The following is a 9,004-nucleotide window of genomic DNA, read 5'->3' as shown; positions in this document are numbered from 1 at the left end:
GAAACAAAAACAATCTAACAAACAAAGAGAGCGAAAGAAAGATAGAGAAAACGAGAGAAACAAACAAACAAGCAGACGAACAAAGAGAGAAAGAGAGAGAGAGACAACCAGAGACGGAGACAAGAACCAAACCACATCACTGTCACCTCTCTGGGTCATCGCTCCAGCCGGGTCAAAGGTCAAAGCGTGGAAGGGTTGCTGAGCCAGAGCGAAGACCTCCTCCCCAATCAGCTGACGGTCTTAAGTGCAACTCAACGCGTCTCTCTGAATACGAATGTTCTTTGGCCGTGAGTGATAAGTTTTTTTTTTTTTTTTTAGGATGGAGGGATCTGTTGTTAATTCTAAGTGTCTTTGGGAAGTTGTATGGGATTTGGGCGTGGATTTGTGGGTTGTAGGAGAACGCTACAGATGGGAATAGAAACACAGGAGGTAAATAAGTAGACAGCATATAGGTAGGAACAGAAATGATACACATGAATATACAAACTGATAAACTAATGCATTCACACACATACATACATGAATACACACACACACACACACACACACACACACACACACACACACACACACACACACACACACACACACACACACACACCGTTACAGATAGACAGATAGACAGACAAACCGACAGCTACATCACTTAAATGTAACAACAGAGGAACAAACAGACAGACAAAAACACACACACGGATAGAAATACACATCCCTACACATATCCAAGTGAATACACAGATAAAGCGCAATCATAACAACGAAATTACTCCACACTCTGCCAAGAAGCCAACCCAACTACACTCCCAGACCCTCGACACTCCATATATATAGGCCACAGGCGGTGTTATTCTCACAGGAGTAATTGGAGGTGTCTATAATCACCGTCATTTATAGAAAGATATTTACAGTTAGATTAATAAGGGATAGGACAAAGCAAATAAAGGCAGATAGAGGTAAATAAAATGACTGAGTTATCCTCACAGCAGTAATTGAAGGTGTCTATAATCACCGTCATTTATAGAAAGATGTATTTATTTACAGTTAGATTAATAAGGGATAAAACAAAGCAAATAAAGGCAGATAGGGGTAAATAAAATGACTGAGAGATATCTAAAATTTCTAAATAACATGACAAGATTCCGTCAGCCATATTTGAACCAGAGTTATTCTCACAGCAGTAATTGAAGGTGTCTATAATCACCATCATTTATAGAAAGACTTATTTACAGTTCGACTAATAAGGGATAAAACAAAGCAAATAAAGACAGATAAAAGTAAATAGAATGATTGAAAGATATCTAAAATTCCTAAATAACATAACGAGATTCCAAGACGGACATATTTGAAATCGGGTTATTTTGACAGCAGTAATTGAAGGTGTCTAAAATCACCGTCATTTATAGGAAGACGAATATATTTACAGTAAGACTAATAAGAGATAAAACAAAGCAAATAAGGACACAGAGAAATAAATAGAATCAAAGAAAGATATCTAAAATCTCGAGAATTTAAAACCGGGTTATTTTGACAGCAGTAATTGAAGGTGTTTAAAATCACCGTCATTTATAGAAAGACGGATTTATTTACAGTTAGACTAATAAAGGATAAAACAAAGCAAATAAAAGCAGATAAAAGTAAATAGAATGATTGAAAGATATCTAAAATTCCTAAATAACATAACGAGATTCCAAGACAGCCATATTTGAAACCGAGTTATTCTGACAGCAGTAATTGAAGGTGTCTATAATCACCGTCATTTATAGAAAGACGGATATATTTACAGTAAGACTAATAAGAGATAAAACAAAGCAAATAAGGACACAGAGAAATAAATAGAATCAAAGAAAGATCTCTAAAATCTCGAGAATTTGAAACCGGGTTATTCTGACAGCAGTAATTGAAGGTGTCTAAAATCACCATAATTTATAGAAAGACGGATTAATTTACAGCTACACTAATAAGAGATAAAACAAAGCAAATAAGGACACAGAGAAATAAATAGAATCAAAGAAAGATATCTAAAATCTCGAGAATTTAAAACCGGGTTAGTTTGACAGCAGTAATTGAAGGTGTCTATAATCGCCATAATATATAGAAAGACGGAATCATTTACAGTTAGACTAATAAGGGATAGGGCAAAGCAAATAAAAGCAGATATAGGTAAATAGAATGATAGAAAGATATCTAAAATTTCATAAATAATATAACGAGATTCCAAGACGGCCATATTTGAAACCGAGTTATTTTGACAGCAGTAATTGAAGGTGTCTATAATCACTGTCATTTATAGAAAGACGGATTTATTTACAGTTCGACTAATAAGGAATAGGACAAAGCAAATAAAAGCAGATAGAGGTAAATAGACTCAAAGAAAGATATCTAAAATTCCTAAATAACATAACGAGATTCCAAGACAGCCATATTCGAAACCGGGTTATTTTGACAGCAGTAATTGAAGGTGTCTAAAATCACCGTCATTTATAGAAAGACGGATTAATTTACAGTAAGACTAATAAGAGATAAAACAAAGCAAATAAGGACACAGAGAAATAAATAGAATCAAAGGAAGATATCTAAAATCTCGAGAATTTAAAACCGGGTTAGTTTGACAGCAGTAATTGAAGGTGTCTATAATCGCCATAATATATAGAAAGACGGAATCATTTACAGTTAGACTAATAAGGGATAGGGCAAAGCAAATAAAAGCAGATATAGGTAAATAGAATGATAGAAAGATATCTAAAATTTCATAAATAATATAACGAGATTCCAAGACGGCCATATTTGAAACCGAGTTATTTTGACAGCAGTAATTGAAGGTGTCTATAATCACTGTCATTTATAGAAAGACGGATTTATTTACAGTTCGACTAATAAGGAATAGGACAAAGCAAATAAAAGCAGATAGAGGTAAATAGACTCAAAGAAAGATATCTAAAATTCCTAAATAACATAACGAGATTCCAAGACAGCCATATTCGAAACCGGGTTATTTTGACAGCAGTAATTGAAGGTGTCTAAAATCACCGTCATTTATAGAAAGACGGATTAATTTACAGTAAGACTAATAAGAGATAAAACAAAGCAAATAAGGACACAGAGAAATAAATAGAATCAAAGAAAGATCTCTAAAATCTCAAGAATTTGAATCCGGGTTATTCTGACAGCAGTAATTGAAGATGTCTATAATCACCGTCATTTATAGAAAGACGGAATCATTTACAGTTAGACTAATAAGAGATAAAACAAAGCAAATAAGGACACAGAGAAGTAAATAGAATCAAAGGAAGATCTCTAAAATCTCGAGAATTCGAAACCGGGTTATTTTGACAGCAGTAATTGAAGATGTCTAAAATCACCGTCATTTATAGAAAGACGGATATATTTACAGTAAGACTAATAAGAGATAAAACAAAGCAAATAAGGACACGGAGAAATAAATAGAATCAAAGGAAGATCTCTAAAATCTCGAGAATATAAAACCGGGTTATTTTGACAGCAGTGAGCGGAGGTGTTTATAATCACCGTTTCCGTCACCGTTGTAGACTGACACGGGATGTATGGGTTTATATGTGCTTATTACACTCAAGAGGGAAAGGAAGAATATGAAAAAAAAAGAGAGAAGTAATTCACAAAATTGGCTGTGGTTTATTTTTTTTATTTTTTGTATTTATCTTTTATTTTTTGTTTATTTATTTATTTTTATTTATTTTTTATCTTTTTTTTAAGTAGTTTTTTTATTCATCTTTTATTTTTTATTTATTATTATTATTATTATTTTCTTTTAGTTGTTTTTTTTGTGAAGGTTTGTATAGGGTGGGAACACAACCGTGGGAAAATATAGTTAATCGTGGGAAAAAGAAGCACACTAAGTCAAAAAAAAATTAAATCGCGCAGATCATTTGTTTATTTATATATTTATCATCATTATCTTTATCATTAATCGGGGAAAATCTGCCTGTATGTAATCTTAATTGTCCTATCTACATTCTTGAATATTTGTAATTTTTGGTAACGGTATTGCTGAAAAAATCTAAATTATTTTGTTTATTCGCTTATTACAATCTCTAAATTCTAAAATCTTCATATTTATGCCCCAAATAATCTAAATTATAATTCTAATCTGATCACACAGACATCAAATTTGAAAAAAGTAGGTTAAAATACACGAGTAACTGCCAATATTACTTATATACTTATATACTACATATCACATACTTATATACTTATATCATACTTAAATACTACACTAAGCGCGGAAGCCAACTTATGTTTAGAATATCGACGGACTTAAAACTTTAAGAGAGAACTTAGCGGGGAAAGCTTATAATGGATAGAGAGAATGTGATGGATATTAAGCTGAGAACTTATTCCACACGCACAGTGACCGTAGTTGCGATGGGTTAGAGTAGGAGAGAAAGAGAGAGAGGGGGAGAGGGAAGGGAAGGGAGAGGGAGAGAGGAGGGAGGGAGAGGAGAGGAGAGAGGGAGGAGAGGGAGGGAGGGGGGAGGGAGAGAGGGAGAGGGGAGGGAGAGAGAGGAGGAGAGGGAGGGAGAGAGAGAGAGAGAGAGAGAGAGAGAGAGAGAGAGAGAGAGAGAGAGAGAGAGAGAGGGAGATAGAGAGAGAGAGAGAGAGAGAGAGAGAGAGAGGGAGGGAGGGATAGGGAGAGAGAGACAGAGACAGAGACAGACAGACAGACAGACAGACAGAGACAGAGACAGACAGACAGAATGAAAGAAGAGTGTCATAGTGAAAGAGACAAGACAGACAGATAAACACACACACACAACCAAGCATATATAACAACCAGACACATAAAGATAGACAAAAAGACAGACAGACATTCAGACACAGTCCCAGTCGCCGCTAGAAGACCCAGAAAGGAGCATATTTGCGGCCTAGACAAAAGCCTTTAGTAAAAACGTGATGAGTCGGGGAGGTAGGGGGGGGGCGGTAGGGGGAGGGGAGGGGCCAGGGGGGGAGGAGGGGGGTGACGGAGGAGGAGTGACATTGACCAGCTGTCATTGACCTTCTTGCGTGACCTTATCTAATCCAATCTAAAAAAAACATAAAAAATGAAAGAGCAAAATCTGTAAAATGCGAAGGAAGGATATAACACAGAGAAAGAAAAAAAATGAAAAAAACATAAACAAATTAAAAAAAAATGAAAGCGCAAAATCTGTAAAATGCGAAGGAAGGATAGAACACAGAGAAAGCAAAGAAAAAAAAGATAAAAACAAATCAAAGCAGATACAGTTGATAACATTACTTGAATCAAGTAATTACGAAAGTGAGACAACTTAGGAACTTCAAATAGTCTTTTTTTAATACAATGATCTCCATTTTCTTCGTTAATACAAGAAAAAAAGACAAATATGTGCTGAGTTTGAACAAGACAGAACCCTGTGTATATTGACACTAAGAACTGCTCTGACAAAAGCAAAGTCTCAAATGGTTAAAAATAATCAAAAGCTGGAATAAGTAAAAGAAAAAATATGATACAATGATAAATAGAAAACATGGAAAACCGTAATAAAGGAATGGAATAAGTAAAAGGGAAAAATGATACAATGATAAATAGAAAACATAGAAAAGCGTAATAAAGGGATGGAATAAGTAAAAGGGAAAAAATGATACAATAATAAATAGAAAACATGGAAAAGCGTAATAAAGGAATGGAATAAGTAAAAGGGAAAAAAATGATACAATAATAAATAGAAACATGGAAAAGCGTAATAAAGGAATGGAATAAGTAAAAGAAAAAATGATACAATGATAAATAAGAATATAGAAAAACCGTAATAAAGGAATGACAAACCAAGATACGAAATATCCAAACAAAGAAACAAAGAAAAACAAAGAAAAAAATTACCTTCACAAACCTCTCTGTTTACCCTCTTTCTTCCTCGACTTCGAACAATCACAAAACACAATGGTCATCCACGGATTCGAACAAACAAGAAAGAAACGAGAAGACAGGGAGAGAAAAAAGACGTACAAAAAAGGAACAAAAAAGGGAGAAAGTCAAACAAAAAGCGAATGAAAGAGAGAATAAAAAACACAGAAACAAGGAAGAGAGAGACAGAGAGAATAAAAACATAGAAACAAGAAAATAATCTGAGATGCTCCCAAGGTATATATATATATATATATATATATATATATATATATATATATATATATATAATATATATATATATATATATATATATATAGAGAGAGAGAGAGAGAGAGAGGGAGAGAGAGAGAGAGAGAGAGAGAGAGAGAGAGAGAGAGAGAGAGAGAGAGAGAGAGAGAGAGAGAGAGAGAGAGAGAGAGAGAGAGAGAGAGGGGGAGGGAGAGAGAGAGAGAGAGAGAGAGAGAGAGAGAGAGAGAGAGAGAGAGAGAGAGAGAGAGAGAGAGAGAGAGAGAGAGAGAGAGAGACAGACAAGAAAACAACCTCCCATACTCAAAGCCAAAAAAATAACCCATAATAAAAACGAAAAAAAAAATAAAAAAATAAATAAAAACTCAGATATTCCCACAAGATGATGTTATCAACGGATGTTCTTCTCTGCCTGTTCATCAATATCTAAGAACAAGTTAAAGGTTGCCCCACTTCCCTCGTAGCCATGCAACCCCCGTGGCCTACCTGGACGAGGAAGCCTACATGGAGAGAAGGAGGTTTTGTCTATACATGTGTATGTTGTTGCGTTTCTTGTATGTTGTTGTCTAGATGTATGTTGTTGTGTTTCTTTCTTGGATGTTCTTGTCTATGTGTATGTTGTTGTGTTTGTTTCTTGTATGTTGCTGTTTAGATGTATGTTGTTGTCTAGATATGTGTATGTTGTGTTATTTATTTGTATGTTTTCTTTCTTGTATGTTGTCTAGATATGTGTGCTGTGTTTCTTCCTTGTATGCTGTTACGTATCTTCCTTATATTGATGTCTAGATATGTGTATGTTGTTAAGTATATTCCTTGTATGTTGATGTCTAGATGTGTATGTTGTGTTACTTCCTTGTATGTTGTTGTATACGTATGTGTATGTTGTTTGTTCTTGTATGTTGTTTAGATATGTGTATGTTGTGTTTCTTGTGTGTTGTGTGTGTGTGTTGTATTTCATGTGTGTGTGTGTGTGTGATATGTTGGTGTGTGTGTGTGTGTGTGTGTGTCCGTGTGTGTATGTGAATGCGTGTGTTTGAGTGTGTGTGTGTGTGTGTGTGTTTGTGTGTGTTGTGTGTGTGTGTGTGTGTGTGTGTGTGTGTGTGTGTGTGTGTGTGTGTGTGTGTGTGTGTGTATGTGTGTGTGTATGTGTGTGTGTGTGTGTGTGTGTGTGTATGTGTGTGTATGTGTGTATGTACGTGTGTGAGTGTATGTATGCGTAAGTGTATGTGTGTGAGTGTATATAAGTGTCTTTGTCTGTATGTGTGAGTGTATGTATATGTGTGAATGTATGTATGCATACGAGTGTATACACGTGCGTGTGCGTGTACTTAAACCACATCGGCAGAACATCGATGAAAAAGAACATCATCACACACAAAAAAAAATAAATAAATAAAACACAAATACTGAAATAAAATTCCAGGTACGACGAAAAGCGATGCATTTCATTCCAGGGTATACCACAGACGGATCCCAGTGTCCCAATATCCGGTATGATTCACGACCGAAGTACCTCTCCTCATCTTTAAAAAAAAAAAAGTCGTCACACATTTTCCACAATATCAAAATTATCAAAATAATATATATGTCCTTTTTTTCACATCTCGAATACCTGCGCATCCCGACCGGCATCTGTCACGCACTCTTTTTTTTAACAAAAGCGGATTTAACGAACAACCATCAATATCACGAGAATTTCAACCCGTTCGCACAAGCACCCGCCAATGAATCCGGATCGCAAGGCACAAAACGTAAACACAGAGCGCGCGCGAACGTAAACAAAACACACCGCTAAAGAGACGCGTTCGACGACACACCCGCTCAGTAGCGCTGTTGGCTGCGGACTGACGGGCCGGGGTCTTCTCCGGCCCCGGCGCGCGGTCACGGCGGCGTTAAGGTCGACGGGCGGGAGAACACCTGCGGGGGGAGGGGGAGAGGGAGTGGGTGGGTGGGGTTGGGGGTGGGAGTAGGTGAAGGTGGAAGGAGGGAGAGGGAGTGGGTGGGTGGGGTTGGGGTGGAAGGAGGGAGGAGGTAGGGGGAGGGAGTGGGTGGGGATTAGGTGGAAGGAAGGCAGGAGGTTGGGGAGATGGAGTAAGTGGATAGGGTTGGGGGGAGGAAGAGGGAGTGGGTGTGGTTAGGGAGAGTAAGAGAAGGTGGAAGGAGGGAGGAGAGAAGGAGTAGGGGAAGGAGGAGAGTGGGATAGGGTGGAGGGAGGGGAAAAGGAGTGGCTGGGATGAGGTAGAGAATGGAAGAAAGGAATGGGAGGGAAGAGAGGAAGAGGAGTAGGAGAACAGAACTGAAAGGAGTAGATAAGTGAAGAAGAACATACAGAGTAGAGAAAGGGGGAAAAAAGAAGATACAGTAAAAGAAACAAAGGAAATAAGAAAATGACAAGGAAGGCAAGAGGATTGTTGGAGGAAAAGACGGGAGGAAGGGTGAGGGAGTACAGCTGGAAGGAGGGGGAGGGGGGAGGGGGGTGGAGGGGGTGAGAAGAGTCAGTACCGGAACTTGGCTGAGACAGGAAGATGACGTCACGACCAGTCATCAAGAGGCGTGGTTATTCGCAAGGAGAGAGAGAGAGAGAGAGAGAGAGAGAGAGAGAGAGAGAGAGAGAGAGAGAGAGAGAGAGAGAGAGAGAGAGAGAGAGAGAGAGAGAGGGAGAGAGGAGAGGGGAGAGGGAGAGGGAGAGCGAGAGGGAGAGGGAGAGGGAGAGCGAGAGCGAGAGCGAGAGGGAGAGGGAGAGAGAAGGAGAGGGAGAGAGAGAGGGAGAGAGAGAGAGAGAGAGAGAGAGAGAGAGCGAGGGAGAAAGAGAGAGAGAGAGAGACAGAGAGAGAGAGAGAGAGAGAGAGAGAGAGAGAG

General features: G+C 37.8%; 1 protein-coding gene across 3 annotated transcripts in view; it reads right to left on the bottom strand.

Annotated features, from left to right (window-relative positions):
• Positions 1 to 8,009, bottom strand: part of LOC113829205 (zinc finger C2HC domain-containing protein 1C) — a gene marked incomplete at its 3' end in the record, with an annotated part of 80,592 nt that extends 72,583 nt beyond the window's left edge. For 2 of the 3 annotated variants that reach the window (XM_070122158.1, XM_070122160.1), the window contains 1 exon segment: positions 7,935 to 8,009. 3 annotated transcript variants of the gene reach the window in all.
• Between the last annotated feature and the right edge of the window lie 995 nt (positions 8,010 to 9,004).

Source organism: Penaeus vannamei, chromosome 5 (assembly GCF_042767895.1).
Source record: "Penaeus vannamei isolate JL-2024 chromosome 5, ASM4276789v1, whole genome shotgun sequence".
Taxonomy (NCBI): domain Eukaryota; kingdom Metazoa; phylum Arthropoda; class Malacostraca; order Decapoda; family Penaeidae; genus Penaeus; species Penaeus vannamei.
Note: the sequence above shows the minus strand (reverse complement) of the source record. Positions and strands in the feature narration are given on the sequence as shown.